This window comes from Ailuropoda melanoleuca, chromosome 13 (assembly GCF_002007445.2).
Source record: "Ailuropoda melanoleuca isolate Jingjing chromosome 13, ASM200744v2, whole genome shotgun sequence".
NCBI lineage: Eukaryota > Metazoa > Chordata > Mammalia > Carnivora > Ursidae > Ailuropoda > Ailuropoda melanoleuca.
Window position 1 is genome coordinate 12,264,705 of NC_048230.1, and position 19,126 is coordinate 12,283,830.

The window sequence follows — 19,126 nt, forward strand, 5'->3', positions numbered from 1 at the left end:
GGCAAAGTCCACAGAATGTTAAAGCTGGGAAGAAGCTTAGACATCATCTAGTGCAGTGACTTCTGATATTTTGGATTTTATATACAAGTAAATTTTTTACAAGTAAAATTTTGAAACAATTTTAAGGATAAATCATAATTTTTTCCCAAAAAAGGACACTAGAAAAACACCACCTATCGTTTAATGAAAACAGGAGATATTATAGCCCCTGGAGACCAAAGTTTGATAACTGCTGGTATTAGAGGGAGAAGAAAGTTTGGGTTCTAAAGAAGAAAGTAACAGAACTTGGAATAATGGAACCAGAAGTAAGGCTGAAGATGATAGACATCCAAGCTATGGATTCATGTGGTAGGAGAATAACCTCAAATTAAATGGTAGGCCTTCTCAACACAGAACAGTTTGCAACTTTATATCAATACATGCATGCAAACACACTATATATTGCTGATTTTTCTCATTTTACCATCACAGCCCAACATCATTACAAGAGTAGACATTTAGGAATTTAGCCTGAATCTTCATTTTACTTATGAGAAAATTGAGCCCTGGAAAAGGAAGTAGGGCTACCAGATGAAATATAGGACACCCAATTAAATTTAAATCCCATGCAATATTTGGGACATACACTAACTAATTATTTGTTGCTTATCTGAAATTCAAATTTAACAGGGCATCCTGTATTTATATTTGCTGAATCTGGCAACCCTAAAGGTCCTTCCCTACNTGCTGAATCTGGCAACCCTAAAGGTCCTTCCCTACCCTTTTTTTTTTTTTTAAGATTTTATTTATTTATTTGACAGAGAGAGAGAGACAGCCAGTGAGAGAGGGAACACAGGCAGGGGGAGTGGGAGAGGAAGAAGCAGGCTTCCCAGCGAAGGAGACCANAGTGGGAGAGGAAGAAGCAGGCTTCCCAGCGGAGGAGACCAATGTGGGGCTCGATCCCAGGACTCCGGGATCACACCCTGAGCCGAAGGCAGACGCTTAACGACTGAGCCACCCAGGTGCCCCCTTCCCTGCCCTTAATTACTACATATTCTTCAGGTTTTAGCTGAGGCATTACCTCCTCCCATAGCATTATGCTTACCATCATGGGGAAGATTTAGGATGAGGGTACAGAGAGAATAACATTAAGTACCTACCATCTTTCAGGCATCATGCAGGACACTTAACATTTCATGCCTACAGAAATCTTGTGAAATAATTTTATAGATGAGGACACCAAAGTTTAGAGAGGTTGAGTAATGTATCTATAAGAGGAAGAACTACCTGAATCCAGAGCATATATCCTTTGCACTTGATCATGAGGTAGCTTCTTATTGCTTAAAGAAATTTTATTTAGTCTAAATTTTTTCTCATCTTCATACCATTTATGATAGGGTTTTAATCAATAATTTCTTTGATTTCTTTCAGAATTAATTTTTTTAAATAGCATTAAAAGTTTATGAATCTTTGTTCTTTTTTTTTTTTAAGATTTATTTATTTATTTGAGAGAGAGAGAGACAGAGCAAGGGGGAGGGCAGAGGGAGAAGGAGAGAGAGAGACTCTCGGGCAAACTCCCCACTGAGAACGGAGCCTGACATGGGGCTCAGTCTCATGATCCTGAGATCATGACCTGAGCTGAAATCAAGAGTTGGATTCTTAACTGACTGAGCTACCCAGGGGCCATGAATCTTGGTTCTTTACAGAGCAACTGATCATTTATTTGGCAATCTACATAGAAATAACCATAATGTTTTACATTTTTCTGAAAATCAGAGAAGGCAGAAAAAAGGTTGGGATGGAGATGGAGTTAGAGGAGAACAGAATCAGGAAAGATATATTCAGCCCATTTTTGGAAATCATCAGGTGGCTGGAAATAGATATTCAAAGTAAAGTCACATTATTAGAAAAGCCAGGAATAAGCACACTTTCAAAATCCAAGGACATAATTATGAAGAAAAACAGGGTGGAGAAAGTTGTCCCACCAAAAATCAAGATTCATTATAAAACTATAGTAAGACACAAAAAACACAAACTATAAAGATTGATAAGTTTGAGTATTTTATTTATTTATTTTTTAAGATTTTATTTATTTGACAGAGATAGAGATAGCCAGCGAGAGAGGGAACACAAGCAGGGGGACTGGGAGAGGAAGAAGCAGGCTCATAGCCGAGGAGCCTGATGTGGGGCTCGATCCCATAACGCCGGGATCACGCCCTGAGCCGAAGGCGGACGCTTAACCACTGTGCCACCCAGGCACCCCTTGAGTATTTTAAATATTAAAACTTCAGTTTATCAAATGCTACCATAAAAAAGGTCAAAAGAAAAGAAACACACTAGAAAAAGATACTGGTAATACTTAGAATGAACAAAGGATAAATGCTCAGGATATATAAAGAATTTGTGGGGCGCCTGGGTGGCTTAGTGGATCAAGCGTCTGCCTCTCGCTCAGGTCATGATCCCGGGGTCCTGGGATTGAGCCCCATGTTGGGCTCCCTCCTCAGTGAGGAGTCTGCTTCTCCCTTTCCCTCTGCCCCACTCCCCACTCATGTTCTCTCTCTCTCTCTGAAATAACTAAATAAAATCTTAAAAAAAAGAGAGAGAATTTCTATAAATCTGTATGAAAAAGACCACTAATACCCTTGCCCCCCAAAAGGACAAATGACGTAAGCTTATATTGCACAGAAGATGAAACATTTACCCCAAAGATACAGACATAGTGAAGAGAAGGGCCATGTGCACCCCAATGTTCATAGCAGCATTGTCCACAATAGCTAAATTGTGGAAGGAGCCGAGATGCCCTTCAACAGACGAATGGATTAAGAAGATGTGGTCCATATATACAATGGAATATTACTCAGCCATCAGAAAGAACGATTACCCAACATTTGCAACAACATGGACAGGACTGGAGGAGATTATGCTAAGTGAAATAAGTCAAGCAGAGAAAGACAATTATCATATGGTTTCACTCATTTATGGAACATAAGAAGTAGGAAGATAGGTAGGAGAAGAAAGGGAAGAAGAAAGGGGGGGTAAACAGAAGGGGAATGAACCATGAGAGACTATGGACTCTGGGAAACAAACTGAGGGCTTCAGAGGGGAGGGGGATGGGGGATTGGGATAGCCCAGTGATGGGTACTAAGGAGGGCATGTATTGCATGGAGCNCCATGAGAGACTATGGACTCTGGGAAACAAACTGAGGGCTTCAGAGGGGAGGGGGATGGGGGATTGGGATAGACTGGTGATGGGTACGTATTGCATGGAGCGCTGGGTGTTATACACAAACAATGAATCATGGAACGCTACATCAAAAACTAAGGATGTACTGTATGGTGACTAACATAACAAAATAAAAAATTTAATAAAAATAAATAAATAAAGAAGATGAAACATGAATGGCAGTAAACAGATATTAAACTTCACTAAGTAATCAAGGAAATGAGATATTTCACATCCATCAGATCAACAGAAATTAGAAAGTTTTATAATGCTCAGTGTTGGTGAGATAGTGAAGCAGAAGCTGCTGGTCGGAGTAGAATTCGATTTCCCACTTTGTTGAGTAAATTGGCAATAAATAGAAAAAGTAAATACCTATTTACTTTTAGGATATGCTCTAGAACAATTCCTGCATGTATGCACAAAAAGGTATGCAGAAGAATGTTCATAGTAGCCATGTTGATAACAGCAAACAATACTAGACAAGCTAGATGTCTATCGACAGGAAATGTATAACTAGGCTGTAGTGTGACTGTGCAATGTCATACCATACATCAGTGAAAATTAACGAGTCGGAGCTATGTGGGTGTATCTCACATGCAAAATGTGGAGGGAAAAATGCAAGTTTTATAAGAATACACAGTATGACATTTATATAAAGTTTTTAAAATGTCTATTACTACTGTATGTTGTTGAGGAATACATACATGTGTAGCAAAACTATACAGAAATGCCTGCAAATGATAAACACCAGATTTCCTTACCTAGGGAATTGGAAGGAAGATGCAGCTGGGGAGGGGGACACACAAAGGGCTTCAGTTTTATTGCTAATGTTTCATTTCTTAAGTTACGCAGTGAGTAGAGAGGTGTTTGCTGTATTACTTTTTTACGTAGTTTTGTATATGTCATAATAAACTTTTCAAAAACTCAAAGGCAAATGCCTGAAAAAGTCATTCTTTAGGTATACCCAAGAAAAAAATATATATATAGATATATATCTATATATATATCTCAAAGATCAAATGTATATATAATATATGTATTCTCTAGGCAGCCAAAACATTTTCCCTATATTCAGAATATTGGATTTTAACAACTGGATTGCTTTAAAGAATAGTTTTAGACAAAATAACACAAAAGCTTGTTCCCACTAGTTAAGTTTCACATTACGCGCCTTCTGGTTTAAAAGAATGCATTGCAGCATCCAGTTTGTGTCACCTGAGGTCAGGGAAAGAAAAAAATAATGATACCTGGAAACGAGCATGGGGAAACAGACCCGATATGCACACAGTTTATTTGTTCAGGCTTGTAGCAAGGAGTAAGGGAAACACGAAAATACCTCGGTCATAAATTGTCATGGAAAAGACAAAGAGAAACTCTGGAATATTATGAAACTATAAATTACTTCTGCTGAAAGGGTAGAATTTGCAGTATCCCCTTAACCGAGGTTTCACCTCCCCACTTTTGACAGAATAACTCCTGTTCTTTGGAGAAAAACACATGAAATAAATGTAAAACCCGAGAGGGAAATCATCTAATATGTACACCACCTGCCTAATAAAATAAGAATAAATTTGGCTTTTTGGCTAAGTAGATTTGCTTATGTTTTAACTTAGTTAGAGCCACACGCCATCTAAATTACATATATGTTTTTATTTCAAAAGCCCAACATGAAAGGACAAAAAATAATTTCACCGTGTTTAACTGGTTTTGCTTTCGAAACAGACCTCCTACAAAAAAAAAATTATGTTTATGAAAGAAGCTCTTAGGTTAACATGGCGCCCGTGTCCATTTATTAATAATGCTAATGAGATTCCGAAACATCGCCACTCTGTCTCCAGCTTGGTCCTGGGATCTCAAATGTGGAGTCTGAGGACTACAGAACTCCACAGACACATACTTTACTCCAGAGATTGCTGGCAGTTTAGTTGGGGAGCTAATGGCTGCAGGTACCAAACAATGACTTCTCAAGAGTAAACATCTCCACTCTTTTAAAACTCTCTTTTTCCCAAATCCCAGAAGATGGCAGGCCTCATGAAGAGCTACCTGCAAAATCCTTCCTTTGAAGAAATACACAAATGAGTCAATCCCCCGTTAAAGGATTTGCTAAAAACAAAGGTCCAGGAAGCCACGTAAAAATGATTTGTGAGGCTGCTTGATGCCTGACATTTTTTAAAACGCTTTCTATGCCCCATTTCAAAAAATGCATCTGCAATAGGCAACTTGACTGTTATTTAAGGCTAAATGCTGGGCTCAGATGGATGTTTTGAGGCATCTATTCAATCTGGAGTTTACTACAGCCAAGGTCTCAACCATAAAAATGGAGTTGGTAATGAAAATATGGAGGACTGTAACTAGAGTCAGAGCCAGATCCCTATCCTGACTCATTCAAGCACCTTTCACTTATGAGTAGTTAGTTCCTGCCAAGTGGAGCTGGGGGAGCTGCAGATTTCCCCTTCACTGGCCAGTGCGACTCTCACTCTAATGGAACCTGCAGGACCTTGGAGCTGTTGGTTATTTGCAGTTGTGCTCATAAGCTATGAAGCTAGAACTTTAAAAAACCCACTCTGAGGGTATTTCTTTGGTTCGATTCCATTCGTTATATTGGATGGTAGCAGCAAATATATATCTTCCCAATATTCTGTATTTTTACGATAGAATGAATGGCCAGTATTTGAGTATCAAAATAGGACCTCTTTTTGGTACCAATTAGTCTTTATTTTGATTATTGGGAAGAAAAATTACAAGAAAATTAATTCAAACACAGGCTTTTACTATGAATAATAATAGCTATGAATTTGAGGGCTTCCAAGTTAGCCACTCTACTTCGGGCTTTTCAGACACTGAATTGTGTAATTCCCTTAACATCCCTAATGATATGACCACTACCCCTGTTTTATAAATGAGGACACGGAGACTCTGAGAAATTAAGTAATCGGATCCAGATCATGCATTTGCTAAGTGGCAGATCTGGGATTTGAATCCGCATCTAGGCAAATACTAAAACCCTTTTCATTACCCTGTAATGCTTCTTCAGAGGTATTTTGTACGGGAACTGTTAAAGATGCTGTGAGACCAAAACAACTTTGATACTTTAAAGCACATTATGTTTCCCTGAATAATGTACTGTAGTGGTAGGTACCAAAATCTCCATTCTGTAGTGGGAATAGCAAAGTATGAAGAAGTTAGTTAATCTAAAATTACACTGTAAGGACGAGCTGTGGTCTTGACTTGACCCTTCTGACTTTATTTATAAAATACTCCTTATATGACTCCTTATTCCACTTCTGTGTTTGACCTGACAGCAATAGTTTACACAAGCTCCTTTGTTTCCAAACAATGTTAAATAATAGAAGGGGAAAAATTACAGGGTTTCCGCCCCAAAAAATGTGCACAAATAAGTTAGCTAAAGCACACTTACAAAAAATGTATGGGCTCCTTTTGGAATTAATTCATTGAAAGAACCATTACAGTATCTATATCCCTTTTCATCAACTTTCCCATCTGGATTTTATTTTTTAGGCACTCATTGCTTCTCACAGGTTCAATGTTACCCATTTCACACCATTTAACTATTGAAAGCACTTGAAATTCCGGACCCTAGAAGCAGAGCCAGTGTATTTCCCCGTGATGGAGCTAATGTGTCAGACTTGTAAAATAGCTCTTAGTGGCGGGCCTCCATTTAGAGAAAGACGGAAACTAGCTTTAAATACTTAGAGCTTTAATATCTAGTCCATTATACTGAAGCAGGGTCTTGTAAAGAGTCAATTATGGGATACTTCTGATTTGATCCACATGCAAGGGAAATCCGCTTCTTTGCCTTTAAATCCCTGTTGTAAGTGTCTTGTTTAAATAATTAGTGACACTTTTTCTTTGATCAAATTGATTCATATTGTTATTCTTCTATGCTAATTTAAAACTTAATCCATGTGAAAGTCTAAGGCAGATTTTAATCTCACATGAAGAAAGCTTTCCCAAAGAATGTAGTTTTCCAGAAAACATTTTTATTTTTAAAAATATTATTAATTGATTGAAATAAATTAATTTTTCTATGAGGGAATATGTGAGTCAATCACAAACCAAGATGGTAATGTTATTTTTCTATGTAGAGTGATGTATTTCTCACACACACACACACACACACACACACACACTACACAATGCATGCTTAATAGTATGCTTAAACAACAAATATTACTGAGAGCTCTAAAGGCAATCAAATGTAATCTCTGTTTATTACTTGGGGGCTAAAAAGTTTATGTATATTTGCAACATACTATCAAATAATTAATATCCTTAATACAAAACTTTATTCATAATCAAGGAATAAACACAAAATGCCAGACTTTACTTATCGAATTTATATTTTAAAAAGTTACAATTTCCAGTGTTGTTTAGGGCCCTGGGAGCCTGGTACTCTCATGCACTGATGGGAGGCATTAAATAGAAGTTTTCTGAAAGGTTTGTGGAAATACATTTAAAAGGCCTAGGAAAATGCATATTACATCAGATCCAGCATCAACAACTCCAGCAATTTAAGAATCTAGTCTAAGGAAATATGCATATATGTGAATAAAAAAATTTGACAGTTTATGCATCAAAATGTTAACAGTGGTTATTCCTAGGTTATAGGCTAATTCTATTCTCCTATTTACCTTCTCTGAATTTTTTAAGTTTTCTATAATAAACATGTATTGCTTTTATTATAAAGATGTCATTTCAAACATTTATGTAAATCTTAAATTGTTTATACAATAAAAATATTCTCTTGAAATTTTTAAAACTATGGAAGTAGTAGCATAAATACCGAAAAATTCTTTCCTCCCATCCCTATCCTCAATTCTACTTCCTTTCTAGGCTGTAACTACTATTGCTAGTTTCTTGACCATTTTTCTATGTATTTTTATCTTACACATGTGTGGTTTTTGTTTTTTTTTTTGCTTATAAATAAGATCGTATTCCATGAATCGATAGAACCATAGTCTACTTAGCTCTGTTAATATTTATGCTATTTCTCTCTTTTTTGCTATTATAAACAATGCTTCAATAAACATAGTCATACATATTTCAGCGTGTATATATATATATAATGCAAATATTTATCTAGGATAAAAAGGAAGATACAAGTGATACATTAATGAGAATAGTTGATGAGAACGTAAAGTCACCTCTCAAGCTGAGAGTTCTCAGTGATTCACATGAGCGGCTATTGCTTTCTCTCATCAACTGTGGATATTACCTGCCTTTTTGTTTTGGTCAGTCAGATGAACAAAAGTGGCATCTCGTTGTTGCTTATGTTGGCCTTTTCCTGGTTGCTAGTGCATTTGAATATCTTGTCAGATGTTACTTTGTCATTTTTATTTCTTCTGTCAATTGCCCTCTTTCCTCTTGGTTTATAATTTCTCTAATTGCTTTGTAGTGCTCTTTATATTTTGAACATTACCTTTATTTATTACAGATGTCCCGATTATTTTCTCCCTGACAGTTTTTCCTTTCCTTTTTAAAAAAATTGAGGTAGGGTCACCTGGGTGGCTCAGTGGGTGAAGCGTCTGCCTTCAGCTCAGGTCATGATCTCAGGGTCTTGGGATCGAGCCCCCCATGGATCTCCCTGCTTAGCAGGGATCCAGCTTCTTCTCCCTCTGCTGCTTCCCCTGCTTATGATCTCTCTTCCTCTGTCAAATAAATAAATAAAATCTTTAAAAAGATAAATTTAAAAAATTTTAAAATTTAAAAAATTGAGGTATAATTTACATATATATGGTCAGAATACAGTTCAAAAGGGGTTTTAAATACATTTTTAGGGGCACCTGGGTGGCACAGTGGTTAAGCGTCTGCCTTCGGCTCAGGGCGTGATCCCGGTGTTGTGGGATCGAGCCCCACATCAGGCTCCTCTGCTATGAGCCTGCTTCTTCCTCTCCCACTCCCCCTGCTTGTGTTCCCTCTCTTGCTGGCTGTCTCTATCTCTGTCGAATAAATGAATAAAAATCTTTAAAAAAACACATTTTTAAAAAGATTTAATTTATTCATTTGAGAGAGAGTGCATGTGCAGGGGGGAGGGGCAGAGGGAGAGGGCAAGAGAGAATCTCAAGCAGACTCCCTGCTGAGTGCAGAGCCCAATGGCAGGACCCAACACAAGGTTCCATCCCAGGACCCTGAGATCATGACCTGAGCTGAAGTCAGAGGCTTAACCAACTGAGCCACCCAGGCACCCCTACAGTATAAAAGTTTTTATAAAAGCTTACACTCATGTCATTTAAAAAAACTTTATGTTTTCAGTTGTACAAAAGTATTTATTTACTGTCAATCTATTTTATGGATTCTAGATTTTTCATTATGCTTAGGAAGGACTTCTACAGACCAAATTTAAAATATTCTTTTATATCTTTTCTGATACTTTTTTTTATATTTAGCCTTCTAATCTATTTAGAATTGAATTTTGTATTTGTTGTGAGATTGCGATATTTTATTTTTCTAAATCGACAATTAATTACCCCAGCAGTATTTTCTCACTCATTTAAAATACGATTGTTTTCATAACTAAGTTTATTCATGTGAATGTATCTGTTTCTGAGTGCTACATTTGTTCCATTAACCTAATTGCTTATTCTTGTACCAGTGTCACAACGTGTTAATTATCATAAGTTTATAGTATNATTTTATTTTTCTAAATCGACAATTAATTACCCCAGCAGTATTTTCTCACTCATTTAAAATACGATTGTTTTCATAACTAAGTTTATTCATGTGAATGTATCTGTTTCTGAGTGCTACATTTGTTCCATTAACCTAATTGCTTATTCTTGTACCAGTGTCACAACGTGTTAATTATCATAAGTTTATAGTATATTTTCATATCTGGTAGGGCAATTCCCCTTCATTGTTCTGTATCAAATAGTTCTCTTACAGTCTCATTCAGTTTCTCTTCAATAAATAATTGAGAATCAGCTTGTCAAGTTCCATGAAAAAAACTTAGTAGGATTTTGATTAGGATTGCATTAAATTTATGGGCAATTTGAGGAGAACTGACATCTTTACAATGTTGGGTCTGCCAATCCAAGAACATGGTATTTATCTCCACTGATTCTTCTTTTGTGACTTTCATTGAAGTTTAGTAGTTTATATAGGTCCTTCAGATTTCTTGTTAGATTTATTCCTAGGAATTTATCTATTTCACATAATTGCTGGGATATAGAAAATCCATTGATTTTTCTATATTGATCTTTAGTTAGCTACTTTGCTAAATTTTCTTAATAGTTTTTAGAACTGTTGATTTTTCTAAGCAGACTATCATGTGGTCTGCCAACAATGACATTGTTGTCTTTGTTTCCAGTATTTATTTATTTATTTTAAAGATTTTATTTATTTATGTGACAGAGAGACAGCCAGCGAGAGAGGGAACACAAGCAGGGGGAGTGGGAGAGGAAGAAGCAGGCTCCCAGCGGAGGAGCCCGATGTGGGACTCGATCCCGGAACCCCGGGATCACGCCCTGAGCCGAAGGCAGATGCTTAACGACTGCACCACCCAGGCCCCGTTTCCAGTATNAGCCCGATGTGGGACTCGATCCCGGAACCCCGGGATCACGCCCTGAGCCGAAGGCAGACGCTTAACGACTGCACCACCCAGGCCCCGTTTCCAGTAATTATAATTCCCATTTCTTTTCCTTTTCATATTGCATTGGCTTTCAGTATAACATTAAAAAGTAGTTATAGTGGGCATCCTATCTTGTTTCATATTTTGAAGGGAATGTTTATATGTTTGCTGTAGATTTTGGACGGATAAACTTTGTCAAGTTAAGGAAATTTACTTCTATTTCTAATTTACTAAAAATTGTTGCTTTTTTGTGTGTTTAATGAAGAATGGAGCTGAGTTATATTAAATGTTCTTTTTTAAGGTGGGGACTGTTGAGATTACTGATTTTTCCTCTGTTAATCTGATAATTTATAGACTATTAAATCATCTTTGCATTATTGAGACAAATCCTAATTAGACATAATGCATTTATCTTTTAATACATCACTGGACTTGATTTGTGAATATTTTATTTAAATTTTTAAATCTTTTATGAATGATATTGGCCTATATATATATATATATCTAAATGCATGCCGGCTGTCTAGATTTGGTTTCAAGCTTGGAGGTCGAGTTAGAAATCTTTAGCTCATTCTTTATGCTCTGGAGTATTTTAGCTAACAAAAAAAACAGTTATTCCTTAAGGCTTGATAGAATTCATCTCTTAAAAAAGAACTAGATTTGATGCTTTCTCAGAGGAAGACCTCTTCCCACTTTTTTTGTTTTTTAAAGGCTTTATTTATTTATTTGAGAGGGAGAGAGCATGAGCAGGGGGTGGGAGGTAGAGGGACAAGCCTACTCCTGGCTGTAAGCGTGCAGCCCGATGTGGGGCTCAATCCCAGGACCCTGAGAACATGACCTGAACCAAAGTCAGACACAACCGACTGGGCCACTCAGGCACCTTGACTTCCTCCCACTTTTAAAATTTCTCTTATTTTTAGTATATTAAACTGTTTATCTTATGGAATAGATTTTAATAAGTTACACTTTTCTAGAAGGTTTTCCATTGAATTTAGATTTTTTTTTAAAGATTATTTATTTGAGAGAGAGAGAAAGCCCAAGCGGGGGTGGGGGAGGGTCAGAGGGAGAGGGAGAAGCAGGCTCCCCACTGAGCAGGGAGCCAGAGGTGGGGCTCGATCCCAGGACCCTGAGATCATGACCTGAGGCAAAGGCAGATGCCTAACCAACTGAGCCACCCGGGAGCCCCCTAATGAATTTAGATTTTCATATCTTTGGTATGTAAGTACAACTTTAAATCTTTTCCAATATCTTCATTTGTGCTCTCTTTTTTGGGGATCAGATTTGCTGAAGTTTCATATATTTTATTAGTCTTTTAAAAAACCTCTAATTTTTGGTTTTATTAATTGGAGCTACTAGTTTTATCTTCCTATTAATTTCTGCTTTCATCTTGATTAATTATTTCCTCCATTTAGGGATTATTTTATTGTTTTTTTTCCTAGTTCTCATAGTTGAATGCTTAATTAACTCATCTTTAATCTTTATTCTTTTTTTTTTTTTTTAGAGAGAGAGAACATGCAAATGGTGAGGGAGGGGCAAAGGAAGAGGGAGAGAGAAAATCCTTTTCTTAAAAGATTTTATTTATTTGAGAGATAGAGAGAGAGAGTGCTCAAGCAGGGGAAGCAGAGGAGGGAGCAGGAGGCTCCCTACTGAGCAGGGAGGCCAATGTAGGGCTCGACCCCAGGACCCTGGGATCATGACCTGAGCCAAAGGTAGTCAACCAACTGAGCCACCCAGGCACCCCAGAGAGAGAATCTTAAGCAGGCTCTGTGCTCAGTTTGGAGCCAAATGCAGGGCTTGATCTCAAGACCCTGAGACCATGACCTGAGCCAAAATCAAGAGTCCGGACACTTAACTGACTAAACCATCTAGATGCCCCAATATTTATTATTTTCTAATTAATGCAGTAAAAGTTCTAAAATTTCCTTCAACTATCACTTTGTCAGAATCCTTTAGATTCTCATAATGTTGTGTGTTTATTGGTTTCCATTTCTAAATATTCTGTGATTAATACAATAGTATAAAGGATGTTTAACTTTCTGTATGCAGAAAAATTGGGGTGGGATGAATCCTTTAACTATTAATTCTTAACCACTATTTGTATTACATTGTGGCCAGAGATTTGTAGAATATAAGATTTTTGCTATTCTGGTATTTGTTAAAATTTCCCTTGTAGTTTAATACATGGCTGAATTCTAAGAATCTCCCATGGCTATTTGAAAATAGGTGTACTATGTCTTTGCTGGATATAGTACTCCATATATAGCATTTAAACAGGCTTGCTTAATTGTGTAATTTAAATCCTCTATTTCTTTACTCTGTGTGTGTATATGTGTGTGTGTACTTGATTATCTGATTTCTGAGAGAGGGCTATTAGAATTTTCCACTCTAATTATGAATTTGTCAATTTCTCCTTGTATTTCTATCAATTTTTATTTAATATTATATATTTCAAAACTATGTGTTTAGTAGATAAATGTTCAAAATTCTTATGTCTTCTTGATGGATTGTACTTTTTATCAATTTAAAAAATTCTTCTCTGTCTTTTTTTGTTTTTCACTTTTTATTTGGTATTTTTCATTTTTTAAAAGATTTTATTTATTTATTTATTTATTTATTTATTTATTTATTTATTTAAGAGAGGGCAGGGAGGGGCAGGGAGGGGCAGACAGGGAGGGAGAGGGAAAGAATCCCAAGCAGACTCTGAGCCATGGGCAGAGCCCAAAGTGGGTCTCAAGGTCATGACCTGAGCTGAAACCGGGAGTCAGATGCTTAAGTGACTAAGCAGGTGCCCCTGTTTTTCACTTTCTAAAATGAAACTAATATTTTGTCTGAAATTAAAATTACTACACCTACTTTCTGTTAGCATTTATATAGGAAACATTTTTCCATTTTTTGATTTTAAACTTTTATCATTTTATATTATGTATGTTACTTATAAACAGCATATGGCAAGGTTTTTGCAAAGTTCAATTGGGTTTTCTATCTTTTAACTGGAGAATTTAACCTATTGACATTAATTGTGATTACTGGTATATTTAGACAACTCTGCTACCTTATTTTATAGTTTTATTTACTGTGATTTCTTTGTTTCTTTTTTCTTCTGTGTTGCCTTTTGTTGGATTGATTTAGTTCTCCTTTTCCCGTTACTGTCTTGGAAACTATATATTTTTCTGATGGTTACTCTTACATTTTTTAGGTTGATTTTTAAATTTTGTCCATCATTTTTTCCCTGTCAATTAGTCTACTTATCAAAACAACTCTTGCCCCCAACACCAACAGAGTCTAGGTAAGCATTCTTTCACTCCCTTGTCCTCTCATCTTGTCCCTCCTATTGCTCATGCTGAAATTGTCTGGTATTTTAGTTCCAGGTTGTTGTTAATAATTTTTCATTATTTATGAACACTATTAGAAATACTGTAGGTTTTGTTGCTTTGCTGATCATTTATATTTCTATAAATTCCTTTTGGGGAGAAAGGGTTGAGTTACATCATTTAGTAATTCTCTAAAGAGAAGGTTTGTAGATGATAAGCTTCCAATTCTTAATGTGCCTGAAAATGTCTTAATTTTGTCCCCCTCCCCTTCCATTTAAATGTTAACTTGGCTGGGAATACGATTTTAGCTTTAAAATAATTTTCCCTTATTATATTGAGATATTGTTTCATTGTCTTTTGGCATTCAGCCTTAGTAATGAAACATATAATGCCGAACTGGTATCTAATTCTTTGTAGATTGTTTTTTTCTCTCTATCCTTGGTATTTCGATGTAGGCCCTTTCGATCTGAAGGCTTCTGTTTTCCTTTAGGAAACTAGGAAAAGTTCTCCTCTTATTTCTTTGATTATTTCCTTCCTTTTATCCTCTGTGTTCTTTCAGAGACTCTTCAAAATATCTAATTTGATGAATTGTTTCTTTTTTTATTTTATTTTATTTTTTTTACATTTTGTGATTTTTGGGAGGGGAAGTAGGCACATAAGCAGATCATGACTTTAACTCTAACGTCACTATGCATTACTGAGAGAAATTTAAAGTAAATTTCAGATTATTCCTTTAAATGGGATTGAATTTGGACTTTGGCTATTTTCTCAAATAATCTTGTTTTTCTGTCTTTGGATGGATTCCTTTCAGAGAATCCTATGAAGTTTTGCACTCATTGAACGGGTATTTATGTAGTGCTTAATTTTTGCCTGACATTGTTCTACACTGTTCCAAAGTGTTCTCCACTGATCCAAAGTTGAAAAAAAAAGACACGAGCTTACAGTCTGGCAGAGTTTCTCAACCTTGGTATTACTGACTTTTTGGCTGGATAACTCTTTGTTGTGGGAAAGCTGTCCTGGGCATTCTGTAATGTTCAGCAACATCTCTGGCTTCTACTCACTAGATGCCAGTAGCATTCCCCCTCCCCTGTGTGACCATAAAAAGTGTCTCCAAACACTGCTACACGGCCCCCTCCGGCCCCTCCCCACCAGAACTACTGGTCTAGCAAGAGAAGTAACTAACACACTACGGGGAGTATGTTCGTGGAAGAATATATACAACAGCATATTGGCACAAGAAGGTAATGGCTAACCCTGCCTGAGGTCCGGGAAAGGTTTTACAAAGTGGCCTGGATCTTAAAGGAAGAGTTAGGTATTTGTCACGCAAAGGAGGAGTGGAAGAGAAAAGAACGGTAATACTTGAGCAAGTGACAGCATGTAAAGGCAGAAAGTTTGAGAGTGTGATGCATGTGAAGAGCTCTAATTAGTTCTGGGGATGACTGGAACCGAAGTTTGAGGGCTGTGGTGAATAGAGAAGGAAGCAAGAAAGCTAAGGAGGTAGTTAGGGATGAAGTTATGAAAGAACTGGCAGGTGATGCTAAGAAAATTTGGGCTTTATTGAGGAGTGATGGCAAACCACTGAAAGTATTCAGGAAGAAAACGGCATTTCAGAAAGGTGGTTTCATAAATATACAGGGAACAGTTTAGAAAGACGGGAGACTGGAACTGGATTAATTAGATGATTGCAATAGTTAAGTTAGGGCCTGACCGAGGGCTGCGGGGGCTAAAGAGTTGGGAAATGGCACAAGCAATATATAGAAGGTAGAACTAAGGAGGTTTAGTGATTACTTAGCTATGAAGAGTAATGAATGGGGAGAGGTTAAGTACAATGTCAGGTATCTGTGAAAAAGAGGGCGTCAATAGGAATGTTCTTAGTGAATTGTGTTTATAGCAGAGGATCCTAACAAAAATAAATAACTGAGACAGAGCCAAAAAACACCTCTCCCAAATCTTGTAGATCCATAGTTCTAGACACAATAGACAATAAGTAAATTGGCAGTTTTTAGAAAACTAGAACTGACCCCCTACTCTTCCCAACAAATCATTGCTGTCTTTTATTTCAAAAAGCTTTAAAATCCTCTCTCAACAGTTTGTCTTTTTATTTCAAAATTTCAAGAAAATAGTTTACATATTTTTTCAAATATCCCACTGTTGAATGACTCCTTTTTTTAAAAGTTTTTTATTTTAATTCCTGTATTGTTAACAAATAGGGTTATATTAGTTTCAGGTGTGCAATATAGTGATTCAACAATTCTTTACACCAATCAGTGCTCATCATGATAAGTGTACTCTTTATTCTTTTAAAAGATTTTATTTATTTTATTTGAGAGAGAGAGTGAGAGAGAGAGAAGGAGCAGTGGGGAGAAGGAAAAGTAGACTCCCTGCTGAACAGGGAGCCAGACGTGGGGTTCGATCCCAGGACCCTGAGATCATGACTTGAGCAGAAGGCAGATGCCTAACTGACTGAGCCACCCAGGCGCCCGAATAAGTGTACTCTTTAATCCCCATCACCTATTTCACCCATCCCTCCACCTACCTGAATAACATGTTTGACACATTATTTCAGCTGTTACAAAAGATTGTGAAAATTTAAGCCAAGCTAAGCCAATTAGGATGAAAATGTTTTCATTTATTAATGACACAAAAACAGAGAATTATACACATAAAATGATTTAAGTTCCACAAGCAATCATAAAGCCAAATAATTCAAGAGTGGGAAATATTTTCAGCATCTTAGTTGAAGAACTATGATACTGAGGACCTCTACTGTTGAGAATATGAACGGCTTCAATGTTAGGATTAAACATTCAGAAAAGCATCAACCAGGCATGTGCACTCTACTGCCTGCCCAAAGTTCAGAAGTTATTTTCAGAAGCACACAGATAGTCACTCAAGTTTATGCAGAAATGCTTATAAAGTTGAATCTAGATCTCCCCTTACCTCCTGGAGCTACTTCACCTCCAGGTGCCGCCTATGCTAGTGCCGTCTTCTGGCCTAAGAATCTGTGTTCGGTTTGATTACTGCAGCTTTTCTGAGGCATGATTACAAACAAATTTAATGTTTATACAATTTAAATCCATTGAGGCTAAGAGTTGAAAATAATCTATTATCTAATAGTAATTTATTATCTAATTTAGAAAGGGGAGAGAGTGTTTCTGACATCCATCCCCTGCCTCTAAAGAGAAGAGCTCCCTCCATCTAAAATGATTAGTGCTTAGGAATGCAAAATGGTCCATCGAAATATTGCCCTTTTCAGATAATTTTTCTTTTAATCTACCCAGATGCTGAAATGTCGACTAAAAGCACTAAAGATTCTCCTACAGTTTACTCCCCTACAAAGTCTGAATCCAAAAGATGTTTGATTCTGCCAAGCCATTGAGCCTACAACACACATTTTTCCTCAGATTTCCTCACAATTATCTCAGAAGATTTAAAACAGTACAATTATTTTTTAAGCTGGGGTTTTTGTGAGAAGCGTTTCTCAAATGCCACAAGCTATAGGGTTGGAAAAGATTTCTTTTCTGTTTATACTTAATATCTGCATGGATATGGCTCTCTATATGGTAAGCTTTCCCTTTCAGAGAGACTTAGTTCCATTATTCCCATGATTTCATTGATAACATTTAAACTAACCTGAGGGCCTCTCCACATATATTTTGGATAATAACTATCAGACACACTAAATTTGGGCTCTGCCATTTATTAGTTTATTACTAAGTAACTTGTTCAAGTCACTTAACCTCTGTGACTCTCAATTTTCTCTTCTATTAAAATGGGAGAAAATAATTATCTTGCAGGTTTTATGAGGTTTGAGTAAGATAGCATTTGTGAAAACATATATGACAGAGACAGACACAAAATTAAGGCTCAATATATCTGTTTCTCTTCTCTTCCTTCCCGTTCCTTTTTTAGAAGAACACTTTAAATAATTACTTCAAAGTAAGAGTTATCTGTGTTTTAAAATATGACAAGGTGGGGTCCTTTATCAACAACATGTTTTCAAGCCAAATGTGAGTTAAACCAAATTTTTCTCTTCGTCAGATCATGCTTTTACCACAAGAAAGGCAGGCAAATTCGGGCCGACTAGAGGAATTGGGTTTTAGAGGGTTTAGTTGTACACATAAAATACCAAAGGCATAGTCCATTTTGTACAAGGAGTTCAGTAGAATTACAAAAGAGTTTAGTTGACTCCTATAGTCACATGTGAACATGTGGTTTGGTATAGGGGCTGAGGAGGGAAAGAATCCTGCGAAAGTTCAAAACAAGAAAAAATGAAGCCCCTAATATAAAGGAGGCTCACACCCCCTCCACCACCACCCAGTCACACCCGCAACACACAACCTGTACATTTGGTCAGTCTGTGCAAAGAAAATTCAACAGCTCCCACGCCTCACCTTTGATGACTCAGAGTTAGGTCATCCTGTCACAAACATTTTTGTTAAAAGATATGTCAAACCATATGCAGAGCACCATCTGCTGTAATGCAAATTCACGCTAGCGCATAAACGTATTTTCACATTGCCACGAGATTTTTGTTATTTTCTATGCTTGGGGTGAAATGGGAAAGCTAACGGCTCCCACGCACTTTGAAAAATGAAGAGGGAGTAGTAATCTGGTTGAAGGAATAGTGGGTTAACAGTCAGGAAATCAAGGATCTAAACCTTGTTTATGCCACTGCCCCAGCGGCATAATCAGTGGGCCCCAGGGACAAATCCTCTAAATACAGGGCTTCAGTTTCCCCACCAGAATGCTCTAAATAACAATTCTGGCTGGTAACACAATGGGAGGAGATAATAAGCATCAAATACTTTGTAATCTTCCTTAAGACAGCGTTACATAAATCCCAGTCATTATTACCACTAATACACTAGGATGATAGTACCTGCAGGGAGGTAATCATCACCTTGGAGAGAGAGAGAAAGAGCAAGCTATTAATCACCTCAAATCCCTCAAGTTGTGTGTCAAGTCAAGGGCAAGTGAGAGATGAGCGAACTATAGTACTTGTGTCAGAATGATCTTGTCTAA